General features: G+C 32.9%; 1 protein-coding gene and 2 long non-coding RNA genes across 3 annotated transcripts in view; 1 reads left to right on the forward strand and 2 right to left on the reverse strand.

Moving 5' to 3' along the window:
- The window catches only part of LOC106884181 (uncharacterized), a 57,172-nt gene that overhangs the window by 4,892 nt on the left and 34,780 nt on the right, over nucleotides 1-17,500 (reverse strand). The window lies entirely within an intron of this gene.
- LOC149130181 (uncharacterized) lies at nucleotides 4,328-4,712 on the forward strand. The gene is made up of 2 exons (XR_016239134.1): nucleotides 4,328-4,463; nucleotides 4,581-4,712. It is a non-coding gene; the product is annotated as an uncharacterized LOC149130181 (long non-coding RNA).
- LOC149130182 (uncharacterized) lies at nucleotides 15,600-15,965 on the reverse strand. Its single transcript, XR_016239135.1, has 2 exons — nucleotides 15,839-15,965; nucleotides 15,600-15,730 (listed from the first exon to the last, which is right to left on the reverse strand). It is a non-coding gene; the product is annotated as an uncharacterized LOC149130182 (long non-coding RNA).

Raw genomic sequence — 17,500 nt, forward strand, 5'->3', positions numbered from 1 at the left:
CTTGAAGGTCCATACACATGCTGCTGGCACAAGTGCCAGAAAGGCGACGCTGGGCACAGGTGCCACCACGATTTTGCTTTCCCCAATAAGTCTTCGCAAGCTGAATTTCAATTTCGATTTCGATTTCACTTGCCTCAACAGGTCTTCGCAAGTGGTGTTTGGTGTCCAATGAAGAAAGGTACGCATAAGTGGACTGCCTGAGGCCATAGATTTAGGTCTCACTTGGCTTGCCGAGTCTTCTCACACACAGCATATTTCCAAAGGTTTCGGTCAGAAGTCATCGCCTCGGTGAGGCCCAATATTTGAAAGTCTTGCCTCACCACCTCAGCCCAGGTCTTCCTGGGCCTACCTCTTCCACGGGTTCCCTCAACTGCTAAGGTGTGGCACTTTTTAACACAGCTATCCTCATCCATTCTCGCTACATGACCATACCAGCGCAGTCATCTCTCTTGCACACCACAACTGATGCTTCTAATGTTCAGCTTTTCTCTCAAGATACTTACACTCTGACGGGTATTCACATTGACATTACACATCCAACGGAGCATACTGGCTTCATTCCTTGCGAGCCTACGCATGTCCTCAGCAGTCACGGCCCATGTTTCACTGCCATGAAGCATGGCTGTTCGTACACATGCGTCATACAATCTGCCTTTTACTCTGAGAGAGAGAGACCCTTTGTCGCCAGCAGAGGTAAGAGCTCTCTGAACTTTGCCCAGGCTATTCTAATTCTAGCAGCTACGCTTTCAGCGCACCCACCCCCACTGCTAATTTGGTCACCAAGATAGCGGAAGCTATCAACCACTTCTAGTTTTTCTCCCTGGAATGTGGCAGAAGTTGTTTTCTGCACATTCACAGTGTTTATAGCTCCTGAACATCTGCTACATACAAAAACTAACTTTCTAGTTAACCTTCCTTTGATATTGCTGCACCTCTTATGTGTCCATAGCTTGCACTGGGTGCATCTTATAGAGTTACTACCCACTCTTTTTCTACAGATCGAGCAGGGCCGTCTACCCGAAGGGGTTTGTGTTTTGTCTGCCTTCCTACTTATTAGGACTTTGGTTTTAGCTAGGTTGACTCTAAGGCCCTTCGATTCTAGTCCTTGCTTCCACACCTGAAACTTCTCCTCTAGTTCTGATAGTGACTCAGCAATTAGTGCAAAGTCATCAGCATAGAGGAGCTCCCAGGGGCATCCTGTCTTGAATTCCTCTGTTATAGCCTGGAGGACTATGATAAATAGGAGGGGGCTGAGGACAGAACCTTGGTGGACCCCTACCTCCACCCGGAATTCTTCACTGTACTCATTGCCAACCCTCACCTTACTGGCAGCATCTCTGTACATGGCTCGCACAGCTCTCACTAACCATTCTTCTATCCCTAGTTTCCTCGTTGACCACCAGATGAGAGATCGGGTGACCCTGTCAAAGGCTTTCTCCATATCAACGAAAGCCAGGTACAGAGGTTTATCCTTGGCTAGGTATTTCTCCTGAAGCTGTCTTACCAGAAATATAGCATCAGTGGTGCTTTTCCCAGGCATGAACCCAAACTGCATCTCATCTAAACTGACTCGCTCCCTAAGCAGTTGAGCTATGACCCTCCCCATGACTTTCATTACCTGATCTAAAAGCTTGATACCTCTGTAATTATTTGTATCTTTACCTTTGAAGCAGTTTACTATGGTGCTGCTACACCAGTCATTGGGTATGACTCCTTCGTGTATCACCTGGTTCGTAATACGGGTGACTAGGCTATAGCCAACACTGCCAGATATTTTGAGCATCTCTGCAGTGATTCCTGATGGGCCGGGGGCTTTCCCTATCTTCATACTCTTAATTGCTTTATGTACCCTGGTACTGTCAACTCGGATAGCTGGTCCCTCTGTTGGGTCGACATACGGCAGACTCTCTTTCTCTATACAAAAAAGATCGCCACAGTCCAACAGATGAAATACAGGGAGCGACTGAAGGCACTAGGTCTCTACTCCCTGGAGCGCAGACGGGAGAGATATGTAATAATATACATATGGAAAATACTGGAAGGACTGGTGCCAAACTTTGGCATCAAGTACTACAGGAATGCCCGCACGGGTCGCCACTGCATGGTGCCAAAGGTGCCATCCACTGCATCTCACATAAGAACGAGATACTGCAGCAGCCTCGGTTTCAGAGGACCTCAGCTCTTCAATGCCCTGCCAGAACATTTGAGAGACCTGCAAAACATGGATGTGGAGGTCTTCAAGACAAAACTCGACGCTTTCCTCTCCACGATACCAGACGAACCAATGGCTCGAAATGAGACAGAGTTTAGGGCAGCGATGTCAAATTCTCTTATACACCAGATGTGCCATCGAAACTCTTGATTGGGACTATATCAGGTGGAGGAGAAGAGCCATGCAAGGAACGTGAAGAGAGCACAGCATAAAGACGGAAAGTCACTTGCATTCTTTCGATACAAGTACTAGAAATGCCAAGCGAGCACATGCATTTGTTTACATCAATTCAGCATTTTCCGTAAGGGAAGAAACATAGAAAAAGAAAAAAAGCAAACATAAACACACACTCTCTCTCTCTCTCTCTATCTATCTCTTAGTCCACCACAACTTCCGGTCGTTGCGCGCACGCATACTGATTACATGATCGTATAGTGTGTTTATGTGTTTAAAGTTTCAGTTCGGATGGCACCTTACTCACTCGCACCTTGGCCACATGTTTGCCGCAGTACGAAGGCAAGAGCACCCGTTATTCCTCTGTCCTTATTGCCCCTGTGGAGTGCTTTATTGGAAATTTAATGAAACAAATCTAATCTAGCAAAAACGAAATATATTTTAATTAAAATGTATACATAGGCTCTTGCTAAGTTTTCTTACCAGAATAGCTTGGTACTTATTTTGTGTCTTTCATGAGGATGTAAACACCAACACCAGTTGTCAAGTGGTTGCGGTGGGGGGGAACAAACACAGACACACAAACACACACACATATATATATATATATATATATATATATTAAATATATACTTTTATAAAACAAATTTTACAAAATATATAGTATCTGTTAACAGTCTTAGCCAAAAACTCACAGTTGAGTTTTTGTATATATATATGTATACATGTCTCTTAAAGGATAGAGCTCAAAATCAATGCATTGAAGATACTTTATTGCAGCAACAATTATAATAATAACAGAAACAACCACAATAAGCCAAACCTATGCACATTTCAATAGGGTATCCCGGAAAAATAAACCACATCATAAGATGTCTCGTAAAATATTGTAACAAATTACAACATATTACAAATTTCTGGATACTCCATCTCATCAGGGTCGCATTATTGCCATCACCAATACCATTATTAGCAAAACACACACATCATCCAAGAGGGTGAAAGAATAATCGACGGCACGCAACCTACCATCGTTATTTTCTTACAGAGTGTAAACAAACCAGTCAACCGAAATCCAGCGACGTACACCGCCCGGTTTACAGCGTAAAAATCCCTTGCCAAAAATTCATCCCCCCTGTACATCAAGATTTCCTATCGGATCTTCCTATAACGATAGTGTATTAATTAATTCATTAATTATACCCGCCCACGCCCACGCACCGCACACCACCACCCACATGCCCACACCTACCCCCACACACACATATACCTATACTTAGATACACACACCCATATATATTTATAAAAAATACATATAAATATATATGGGTGTGTGTATCTAAGTATAGGTATATGTGTGTGTGGGGGTAGGTGTGGGCATGTGGGTGGTGGTGTGCGGTGCGTGGGCGTGGGCGGGTATAATTAATGAATTAATTAATACACTATCGTTATAGGAAGATCCGATAGGAAATCTTGATGTACAGGGGGGATGAATTTTTGGCAAGGGATTTTTACGCTGTAAACCGGGCGGTGTACGTCGCTGGATTTCGGTTGACTGGTTTGTTTACACTCTGTAAGAAAATAACGATGGTAGGTTGCGTGCCGTCGATTATTCTTTCACCCTCTTGGATGATGTGTGTGTTTTGCTAATAATGGTATTGGTGATGGCAATAATGCGACCCTGATGAGATGGAGTATCCAGAAATTTGTAATATGTTGTAATTTGTTACAATATTTTACGAGACATCTTATGATGTGGTTTATTTTTCCGGGATACCCTTATTGAAATGTGCATAGGTTTGGCTTATTGTGGTTGTTTCTGTTATTATTATAATTGTTGCTGCAATAAAGTATCTTCAATGCATTGATTTTGAGCTCTATCCTTTAAGATATATATATATATATATATATATATATATATATACATATATATAGTATACTCTGTAAAGTGATTGACATCAGGAAGGGCATCCAGCCATAGAAATCTACCAAAACAGACAACTGGAATCTGGTGCAGCTCTCCAGCCTTGTCAGCTCCTGTCAAATCATCCAACCCCTGCCAGCATGGAAATAAGACGTAAGACGATGATGATATATAACATCCATGTTTTATCATAAGATCCTTTATTGTTAATTCATTCTAATCCTTATTTTACTATTTTCCATCATATCTATCATTCTCTCTCTTCTTCAGGTGTTCCTGTTTCTAGGTTGTCTTGGAGTCACGTTTATGGTTGCATTTTTGGCTCCGATGGCATTTGAAGCTCCGATGTTATTGTTTAGAAAAAGTATTATTACAGAAATTAAAGATTAAAAAATAACAAAATTAATCTTGTTTGTTAATATTTTATTTCCTTATTGTTATTATTATTATTATTATTATTATTATTATTGAGAGAACAGCACATGTCATCAGTGACACTGGGGTACATCTAGCAGATCACCTGCGATGAACCAACATCCTATCCACGTGAAATGAAACCAGGAAACCAGCCATTATGAACCAGACATGGCTTCAGAAGGAACAAACAGCAACAACAACAGTCTTACCAATAAAGAAAATATTTAAATATCTAAATTTTAACATTGAAATTGTTGGTAAAAGTCACTCTGTCTGTTAAATGGTGGTTTAGGTTTCAATTCCTACCCAGTTTAAAATTATTATTTTTTTTTATTAACTTAAGTTGTATTATGTGTGTATGTGTGTGTGTTACCAAATTTCATAGGTTTCCTTTAATTACAAAAAAATGAAATAACTTTAGATATCTTAATTTTCATGTTAATATTGTTGCTGCTTTGGTGGCCTCATAAGTAGAGGTGTTTAGAAGTAGTAACATGGCACAGAGGTGGAGGTTTCAAACATTTTCATTTTTTTCCCTAGAAATTAAAAAAAAAAAAGTGAAAAATTTTCATAAGACACCTTAGTGCAGGCTCTGGGTGATATTGAACCCTGCCCACAATGTTATTGGTGTTTACATATGCCTTTACCCACAAGACCACCAAGACACCAACAGAAATGCAATTAAAAAATGACATATTTCAACTTATCTTGGCTGAAGATCAATATAAAGGGTTGCCAATTTACATTAATAAAAAAATAATAAAATAATTTCAAACTGGGTAGGAATTGAAACCTAGACCACCATGTAACAGACAAAGTGACTTTTACCAACAATTTTAATCTAAATTTTCCTTGACACTAAAAAACTTGTTTTTAAAAATCATTTTTTAAAATTTTGACTTCAAAAAACTATTGGTGATTTCAGGCTTATTTCTTAGCACAATTTATGAACTTTGTAACATTTTCGTTTTTTAGTGTCAAAGGAAACCACTCTCATTACTCAATGTTAAAACTGTTGGTAAAAAACTTGTTTTTAAAAATACTTCTTAAAACCATTGTTTAAAAGACATTTTCTATTACTTCCGGTCTTGTATGCGTTTATGTATAGACGTGTGAAAATGTTATGGGTGTACGTATGTCTATACATGCATACATATGTGATTCTTCTAATCTTTTACTTGTTTCACTCATTTGACTGTGGCCATGCCGGAGCATCGCCTTGAATGGATTTTAATCAAACAGTTAACACTAGTTGTTTTTTTTTTAAGACTAGTATCATTCTTTCTCTTTCTCTCTCTTTCCCACTCTCTCTCTTTCTCTCTCTCTGTCTCTCTGTATATAAAGATATATAATATATAAATGTATAATATATAAATACACACACACACATATATATATATATATATATATATCTTTATTTACAGAGAGAGAGAGAGAGAGAGTGGGAAAGAGAGAAAGAAAGAGAGAGAGAAAGAGAAGGAATGATACTAGTCTTATTAGCCAAAATCCAAAAATTTTGACTTCAAAAGACTATTGGTGATTTCAGGTTTATTTCTAGCACAGTTTATGAACTTTGTGTCTCTGGGTCTCTCTGTATATAAAGATATATATATATATATATATATATAAATAAATGTATAATATATAAATACACAGACACACAAGCAAACACACACATGTATATATATATATTTTGGGACTGTCACATTTTGAGTTTTTATTAAACTATAAATTTAAACTAGATCTAAATAAACATCCCCTGTTAAAAATATTCTGGCAAGAATCGGCAACAAATTTAACATCCGAAAGAAACTTAATTTCGGTAGAAAGTCTATTTTTCAAACTTTTTTTAAAAATTAAATGTCGAAATCCGATGTGGAAAAGTCGGTCCAATTGGTTCAAGGCCGCCCCTGTCTATATATATACATATATATATATATATTTTGGGACTGTCACATTAAGTTGACTGTATACAACTACTTTATATATATAAATATATATATCAATCATAAATTATCAATATAGGGCGTCGTTTAAAAAATATTTTCGCTGCTCTTTCTAGCAAATTAAAACAATAACATACACGTTGAACAAAGCGGTCGCTGAGGTATAAAGGGAAATAACTCTCAAAGGTAGGGTTATTTCCCTTTATACCTCAGCGACTGCTTTGTTCAATGTGTATGTTATTGTTTTAATTTGCTAGAAAGAGCAGCGAAAATCTTTTTTAAACGACGCCCTATATTGATAATTGATAATTAATTTGTATATTTATATATATAAAGTAGTTGTATACAGTCAACTTCATGTGACAGTCCCCAAAAATATATATATATATGTATATATATAGACAGGGGCGGCCTTGAACCAATTGGACCGACTTTTCCACATCGGATTTCGACATTTAATTTTTAAAATAAGTTTGAAAAATAGACTTTCTACCGAAATTAAGTTTCTTTGGGATGTTAAATTTCTTGCCGATTCTTGCCAGAATATTTTTAACAGGGGTTGTTTATTTAGATCTTGTTTAAATTTATAGTTTAATAAAAACTCAAAATGTGACATTCCCAAAATATATATATATACATGTGTGTATATATATATATAACTTTATATACAGAGAGACAGAGAGAGAGAGAGAGAGAGAGAGAGGGAAAGAGAGAGAGAAAGAGAGAGAGAAAGAGAAAGAATGATACTAGTCTTATTAGCCAAAATCCAAAAATTTTGACTTCAAAAGACTATTGGTGATTTCAGGCTTATTTCTAGCACAATTTATGAACTTTGTGTCTCTGGGTCTCTCTGTATATAAAGATATATATATATATATATATATATATATATATATATATATACATACATATATATATACATACATATATATATACATACATATATATATACATACATATATATATACATACATATATATATACATACATATATATATACATACATATATATATACATACATATATATATACATACATATATATATACATACATATATATATACATACATATATATATACATACATATATATACATACATATATATATACATACATATATATATACATACATATATATATACATACATATATATATACATACATATATATATACATACATATATATATACATACATATATATATACATACATATATACATACATATATATATACATACATATATATATACATACATATATATATACATACATATATATATACATACATATATATATACATACATATATATATACATACATATATATATACATACATATATATATACATACATATATATATACATACATATATATATACATACATACATATATATACATACATATATATATACATACATATATATATACATACATATATATATACATACATATATATATACATACATATATATATACATACATATATATATACATACATATATATATACATACATATATATATACATACATATATATATACATACATATATATATACATACATATATATATACATACATATATATATACATACATATATATATACATACATATATATATACATACATATATATATACATACATATATATATATACATACATATATATATATACATACATATATATACATACATATATATATACATACATATATATATACATACATATATATATACATACATATATATATACATACATATATATATACATACATATATATATACATACATATATATATACATACATATATATATACATACATATATATATACATACATGTATATATACATACATGTATATATACATACATATATATATACATACATATATATATACATACATATATATATACATACATATATATATACATACATATATATATACATACATATATATATATATATATATATATATATGTATATATATATATATGTATATATATATATATATATATATATATGTATATATATATATATATGTATATATATATATATGTATATATATGTATATATATATATATATATATATATATATATATATATATATATATATATATATATATGTATATATATATATATATATATATATATATATGTATATATATATATATATATATATATATATATATATATATATATGTATATATATATATATATATATATATATATATATATATATATGTATATATATATATATATATATATATATATATATATATATATATATATATATATATATATATATATATAAATGCATAATATATAAATACACAGACACACACGCAAACACACACATGTATATATATATATTTTGGGACTGTCACATTTTGAGTTTTTATTAAACTATAAATTTAAACTAGATCTAAATAAACAACCCCTGTTAAAAATATTCTGGCAAGAATCGGCAACAAATTTAACATCCGAAAGAAACTTAATTTCGGTAGAAAGTCTATTTTTCAAACTTTTTTTAAAAATTAAATGTCGAAATCCGATGTGGAAAAGTCGGTCCAATTGGTTCAAGGCCGCCCCTGTCTATATATATACATATATATATATATATTTTGGGACTGTCACATTAAGTTGACTGTATACAACTACTTTATATTTATAAATATATATATCAATCATAAATTATCAATATAGGGCGTCGTTTAAAAAATATTTTCGCTGCTCTTTCTAGCAAATTAAAACAATAACATACACGTTGAACAAAGCGGTCGCTGAGGTATAAAGGGAAATAACTCTCAAATGTAGGGTTATTTCCCTTTATACCTCAGCGACTGCTTTGTTCAATGTGTATGTTATTGTTTTAATTTGCTAGAAAGAGTAGCGAAAATCTTTTTTAAACGACGCCCTATATTGATAATTGATAATTAATTTGTATATTTATATATATAAAGTAGTTGTATACAGTCAACTTCATGTGACAGTCCCCAAAAAAATATATATATATGTATATATATAGACAGGGGCGGCCTTGAACCAATTGGACCGACTTTTCCACATCGGATTTCGACATTTAATTTTTAAAATAAGTTTGAAAAATAGACTTTCTACCGAAATTAAGTTTCTTTGGGATGTTAAATTTGTTGCCGATTCTTGCCAGAATATTTTTAACAGGGGTTGTTTATTTAGATCTAGTTTAAATTTATAGTTTAATAAAAACTCAAAATGTGACATTCCCAAAATATATATATATACATGTGTGTATATATATATATAACTTTATATACAGAGAGACAGAGAGAGAGAGAGAGAGAGAGAGGGAAAGAGAGAGAGAAAGAGAAAGAATGATACTAGTCTTATTAGCCAAAATCCCAAAATTTTGACTTCAAAAGACTATTGGTGATTTCAGGCTTATTTCTAGCACAATTTATGAACTTTGTGTCTCTGGGTCTCTCTGTATATAAAGATATATATATATATATATATATATATATATATATATATATATATATATAAATAAATGTATAATATATAAATACACAGACACACACGCAAACACACACATGTATATATATATATTTTGGGACTGTCACATTTTGAGTTTTTATTAAACTATAAATTTAAACTAGATCTAAATAAACAACCCCTGTTAAAAATATTCTGGCAAGAATCGGCAACAAATTTAACATCCGAAAGAAACTTAATTTCGGTAGAAAGTCTATTTTTCAAACCTTTTTTAAAAATTAAATGTCGAAATCCGATGTGGAAAAGTCGGTCCAATTGGTTCAAGGCCGCCCCTGTCTATATATATACATATATATATATATATATGCGAGTAAAAATAAATACAAAAAAAGGTGGATTTTTTTGTATGATTGTGTATAGAGGAATATATTATTTTGCTTAAAAGAGTTCCAACACTGTCTGTTTTTTATGTTTTATTTATATTCCTGCAGAACTAATGTGGGGTATAGAATATGGAATATACAATATATAATATAATATACAATATATAATATAAAATAAAATAAAAATGGATGGCACCATGAAATAAAGTATTGAATGTAGATGAAATATTGAGTGTTCAATATAAAGGATCAAATATATAAATATATAAATATAAATATATATATATAAAGGCGACTCGAGTTTCAGGGCTATTTCCCTTCGTCATGGCCGGTATGACAATCTTTAACAGACTGTAATAAGTTGGCTGGTTTTCTGTCTTTTATACCAATTCCTTTGGATGGCAGCAGTAGGTGTCTGGCTATTTTTAGAATTGATGTTAAATCTATTTTTAGACATGATGATATTTTAATTTATTGTTTTGTGTGGGTTGTAGGGATAAGATTTTTAAACCGCAGTAGGTGTTTGGCTTTTCTTAGAAATGATGCCAAATCTATTTATAGAAATGATGATATCTGAGAGATTTTTTGTGTTTTGGTTACAGGGATAAGATTTTTAAACCCCAAGTGAGATGGATTTAATCATTGTTTGTTAAGAGTGGGTTTGAATTTCTTAATAAAGTCCTTTTCTTTGCATTTTCTTTCAATTTCATTCCGGTTGTAAAGTTTATGGAATGGAAATATAATAAAAGTTTGATGACCACATGTTGCTAGATGGTTACTCAGTGGTATTTGGCGGACTTCTGGGTTTTTAATCTGTTGTCGATGTACCCGTGAGCGTTCCGATAGTGCATTACCTGTCTGGCCAACGTACAATTCTTCACAATTAGGGCATTTGATGCAGTAGATTAGATTTCTACTTTTGCAGTTCATGTTCGCATTGGTGAATATTTTCCCTGTTTTTGTGTTCATATATGGGCCGGTATGGATTGATCGGCATGTGCCGCATCGGCTATCATTGCATTTGGATACAGTGAATGTTTGATTTTTGTTGCTGAGGTCAAACCTTGCCTTTGTTAATAGTTTTTTCAAGTTTTTAGGTTGTCTCTTACTGAGAGTTATATTTTGATCTGTAATGATATTTCTCAATTCCTTACTTTGTGCAAGGATCGGTAAGTTCGCTTTGGCGATATTAAAGATGTTCTGGTGGCATGGATTTTGTGTCACTATAAATGGAATGATCTTTTCCTGTTTGTCTTTTCTTTGCGGTGTCCTCAGTTGTTGTATGGGTATTTTCGAAGCCCGCTGAATACCATTTTCTATGAGTCGTGATGGGTATTTTTGCTTCACCAGAAATTCTTTCAGTTCCATCAGGCGTTTATTTCTGGTCTCTATATCCTCTACAATAGTACATATTCTCCTGGCTAGGCAGTATGGTATGTTGCGTTTTGTATGGGGTGGATGGCACGATTTAAAGTTCAAGTATTGGTGTGTGTCTGTGTGTTTGTAATATATATCTGTGGTAATGGCGGTGTTCTTTTTAATTACCATTATATCTAGAAATGGTAATTTGCTACTGTTCATCTCCTTTGTGAATTGGATGGATGGGTGTAGGTTGTTCAGGAGGGTGTTAAATTCCTCCATAATGCTTTGAGGTTTGGTCCAGATTATGAAGCAATCGTCCAGGTATCTCTTCCATGCTTTTTCTATAAGCTTCCTAAATTCGGTGTTATATCTCTCCTCTATTTCCTGGTAGAGTTTTTGTTCCAAGTAACCCATCACCGAATTCGCATAAACGGGGGCAAACCTCGTCCCCATAGCCGTGCCTTTAATTTGGATATAGTTCTTACCATTGAAGAAGAACGTATTATTTTCCAGGATAAGTCTCACTGATTCTAGTATAAATGTCACCGTGTACCTGTTGGGAATTGTGTGTGTTTGCGTGTGTGTCTGTGTATTTATATATTATACATTTATTTATATATATATATATATATATATATATCTTTATATACAGAGAGACCCAGAGACACAAAGTTCATAAACTGTGCTAGAAATAAGCCTGAAATCACCAATAGTCTTTTGAAGTCAAAATTTTTGGATTTTGGCTAATAAGACTAGTATCATTCTTTCTCTTTCTCTCTCTCTTTCCCTCTCTCTCTCTCTCTCTCTGTCTCTCTGTATATAAAGTTATATATATATATATACACACATGTATATATATATATTTTGGGAATGTCACATTTTGAGTTTTTATTAAACTATAAATTTAAACTAGATCTAAATAAACAACCCCTGTTAAAAATATTCTGGCAAGAATCGGCAAGAAATTTAACATCCCAAAGAAACTTAATTTCGGTAGAAAGTATGTTTTTTTTACTTTTTATTAAAATTAAATGTCGAAATCCGATGTGGAAAAATCGGTCCAATTGGTTCAAGGCCTGCCCTGTCTATATATATACATATATATATATATTTTTTGGGACTGTCACATGAAGTTGACTGTATACAACTACTTTATATATATAAATATACAAATTAATTATCACTTATCAATATAGGGCGTCGTTTAAAAAATATTTTCGCTGCTCTTTCTAGCAAATTAAAACAATAACATACACGTTGAACAAAGCGGTCGCTGAGGTATAAAGGGAAATAACTCTCAAATGTAGGGTTATTTCCCTTTATACCTCAGCGACTGCTTTGTTCAATGCGTATGTTATTGTTTTAATTTGCTAGAAAGAGCAGCGAAAATCTTTTTTAAACGACGCCCTATATTGATAAGTGATAATTAATTTGTATATTTATATATATAAAGTAGTTGTATACAGTCAACTTCATGTGACAGTCCCAAAAAATATATATATATATGTATATATATAGACAGGGGCGGCCTTGAACCAATTGGACCGACTTTTCCACATCGGATTTCGACATTTAATTTTTAAAATAAGTTTGAAAAATAGACTTTCTACCGAAATTAAGTTTCTTTGGGATGTTAAATTTCTTGCCGATTCTTGCCAGAATATTTTTAACAGGGGTTGTTTATTTAGATCTAGTTTAAATTTATAGTTTAATAAAAACTCAAAATGTGACATTCCCAAAATATATATATATACATGTGTGTATATATATATATAACTTTATATACAGAGAGACAGAGAGAGAGAGAGAGAGAGGGAAAGAGAGAGAGAAAGAGAAAGAATGATACTAGTCTTATTAGCCAAAATCCAAAAATTTTGACTTCAAAAGACTATTGGTGATTTCAGGCTTATTTCTAGCACAGTTTATGAACTTTGTGTCTCTGGGTCTCTCTGTATATAAAGATATATATATATATATATATATATAAATAAATGTATAATATATAAATACACAGACACACACGCAAACACACACATGTATATATATATATTTTTGGGGACTGTCACATTTTGAGTTTTTATTAAACTATAAATTTAAACTAGATCTAAATAAACAACCCCTGTTAAAAATATTCTGGCAAAAGTCGGGAAGAAATTTAACATCCCAAAGAAACTTAATTTCGGTAGAAAGTATGTTTTTTCAAAGACTTTCCGTATTCCCAAGCGTCATACTAATATATACTTTTGTTATTTACACCACCTGTCCTCGTCTGTTGTTATTTTTTGTATATTCTCCCATATATATATATATGTGCGTGTGTGTATTTATATATTATACATTTATATATTATATATCTTTATATACAGAGAGACAGAGAGAGAGAGAGAGAGAGAGTGGGAAAGAGAGAGAAAGAGAAAGAATGATACTAGTCTTAAAAAAAAAACAACTAGTGTTAACTGTATGATTAAAATCCATTCAAGGCGATGGTCCGGCATGGCCACAGTCAAATGAGTGAAACAAGTAAAAGATTAGAAGAATCACATATGTATGCATGTATAGACATACGTACACCCATAACATTTTCACACGTCTATACATAAACGCATACAAGACCGGAAGTAATAGAAAATGTCTTTTAAACAATGGTTTTAAGAAGTATTTTTAAAAACAAGTTTTTTACCAACAGTTTTAACATTGAGTAATGAGAGTGGTTTCCTTTGACACTAAAAAACGAAAATGTTACAAAGTTCATAAATTGTGCTAAGAAATAAGCCTGAAATCACCAATAGTTTTTTGAAGTCAAAATTTTTAAAAATGATTTTTAAAAACAAGTTTTTTAGTGTCAAGGAAAATTTAGATTAAAATTGTTGGTAAAAGTCACTTTGTCTGTTACATGGTGGTCTAGGTTTCAATTCCTACCCAGTTTGAAATTATTATTTTTTTTTTTTATTAATGTAAATTGGCAACCCTTTATATTGATCTTCAGCCAAGATAGGTTTAAATATGTCATTTTTTAATTACATTTCTGTTGGTGTCTTGGTGGTCTTGTGGGTAAAGGCATATGTAAACACCAATAACATTGTGGGCAGGGTTCAATATCACCCAGAGCCTGCACTAAGGTGTCTAATGAAAATCTTTCACTTTTTTTTTTTTATCTCTAGGGAGAAAAATGAAAATGTTAAATAAGACACCCTATAATACCTGGCATAGATTTGAAACCTCCACCTCTGTGCCATGTTACTACTTCTAAACACCTGTACTTATGAGGCCATCGAAGCAGAAACGATATTAATTTGAAAATTAGGATATTTAAACTTATTTCAATTTTTTGTAATTAAGGGAAACCTATGAAATTTGGTAACACACACACACACACACACAATACAACTTAAGTTAATAAAAAAAAAAAAAAATTTTAAACTGGGTAGAAATTGAAACCTAAACCACCATTTAACAGACAAAGTGACTTTTACCAACAATTTCAATGTTAAAATTTAGATATTTAAATATTTTCTTTATTGGTAAGACTGTTGTTGTTGCTGTTTGTTCCTTCTGAAGCCATGGCTGGTTTCCTGGTTTCATTTCACCTGGATAGGATGTTGGTTCATCGCAGGTGATCTGCTAGATGTACCCCAGTGTCACTGATGACATGCACTGTTCTCTCAATAATAATAATAACAATAAGGAAATAAAATATTAACAAGCAAGATTAATTTTGTTATTTTCTAATCTTTAATTTCTGCAATAATACTTTTTCTAAACCTAACATCGGAGCTTCAAATGCCATCGAAGCCAAAAATGCAACCATAAACGTGACTCCAAGACAACCTAGAAACAGGAACACCTGAAGAAGAGAGAGAATGATGGAAAATAGTAAAATAAGGATTAGAATGAATTAACAATAAAGGATCTTATGATAAAACATGGATGTTATATATCATCATCGTCTTACGTCTTATTTCCATGCTGGCAGGGGTTGGATGATTTGACAGGAGCTGACAAGGCTGGAGAGCTGCACCAGATTCCAGTTGTCTGTTTTGGTAGATTTCTATGGCTGGATGCCCTTCCTGATGTCAATCACTTTACAGAGTATACTATATATATGTATATATATATATATATATATATATATATGTGTGTGTGTGTGTTTGTGTGTCTGTGTTTGTTCCCCCCACCGCAACCACTTGACAACTGGTGTTGGTGTTTATATCCTCATGAAAGACACAAAATAAGTACCAGGCTATTCTGGTAAGAAAGCTTAGCAAGAGCCTATGTATACATTTTAATTAAAATATATTTCGTTTTTGCTAGATTAGATTTGTTTCATTAAATTTCCAATAAAGCACTCCACAGGGGCAATAAGGACAGAGGAATAACGGGTGCTCTTGCCTTCGTACTGCGGCAAACATGTGGCCAAGGTGCGAGTGAGTAAGGTGCCATCCGAACTGAAACTTTAAACACATAAACACACTATACGATCATGTAATCAGTATGCGTGCGCGCAACGACCGGAAGTTGTGGTGGACTAAGAGATAGATAGATAGAGAGAGAGAGAGAGAGTGTGTGTTTATGTTTGCTTTTTTTTCTTTTTCTATGTTTCTTCCCTTACGGAAAATGCCGAATTGATGTAAACAAATGCATGTGCTTGCTTGGCATTTCTAGTACTTGTATCGAAAGAATGCCCTTTTTACCAGAGAACATATATTCGAAAACGAAAAATACAATATAAAAAAAAAATTTTTTTTTTAAACTGTAACCTTTGCCTTTCTGAAATCACTGTGGATATATTTTCGGCTATGTGCTTGATAAATGTCTGAAAGTTCTCCCACGAATTCTCCCACTTCATATCGTAATAATGATCCACTTTTGTATTTCAGTCTACGTTTTATCCGTGACCAGAATGCCTCTACATTATTGGTACATATTCCCACTAACGGGATCAACAAAATTCCGTGAATGTTTCACGGTACCATGGATGTATCCCAGTTTCTGAAGATTTTAGTAACAACGACCACTTATCTTTGATTCTCTTAGAAAAATAGAAACAATCTTTTTTATTTATTTATTTATTTTTGATTCGCTTTGTAAAAAAAAAATAAAAACCATTACGAAACCCCTTTCTTTTCACTATCGTTTCTTTTTTCACTTTATCTCTTTACAATTATTTGAATTACAAATCCCATTTAGTATTACGAATTTTCGTTTTTCGTTTTCCTACGCATCTTCGTTGCCTGCTCCCGCTCTCTTTTTCATAAGTACCGCTTCCTCTGTCCCTCTCTGTCTTCCATATCTTACTCTTTCTCTCATCTATCTCTCTCTCCCTCGCTTTCATATCTTCCTCTCCTTCTGTCACCTCACCCTCTCCCTCATATACTTCTCATTTCCCCCCTCTTCTCAGTCCATTTCTCCCTTTCTCTCACATCCTTCATCCTTTCTTGTCTCTCTTTCTCTCTCCACCCTCTGTCTCTCTAACACCCACACCTCCTCTCTTCCTCATATCACCCTCTCTTTTTCCTTCATATCTCCCTCTCTCTTTCCCTATTCCCTCCTGTGTTTCTTCTTTTCTACCTACTGCTTTCTTTCACCTCCTCTCTAACCTCTACTCCCCTTCTGG

Source organism: Octopus bimaculoides, chromosome 30 (genome assembly GCF_046866305.1).
Source record: "Octopus bimaculoides isolate indiv1 chromosome 30, ASM4686630v1, whole genome shotgun sequence".
NCBI classification, from domain to species: domain Eukaryota; kingdom Metazoa; phylum Mollusca; class Cephalopoda; order Octopoda; family Octopodidae; genus Octopus; species Octopus bimaculoides.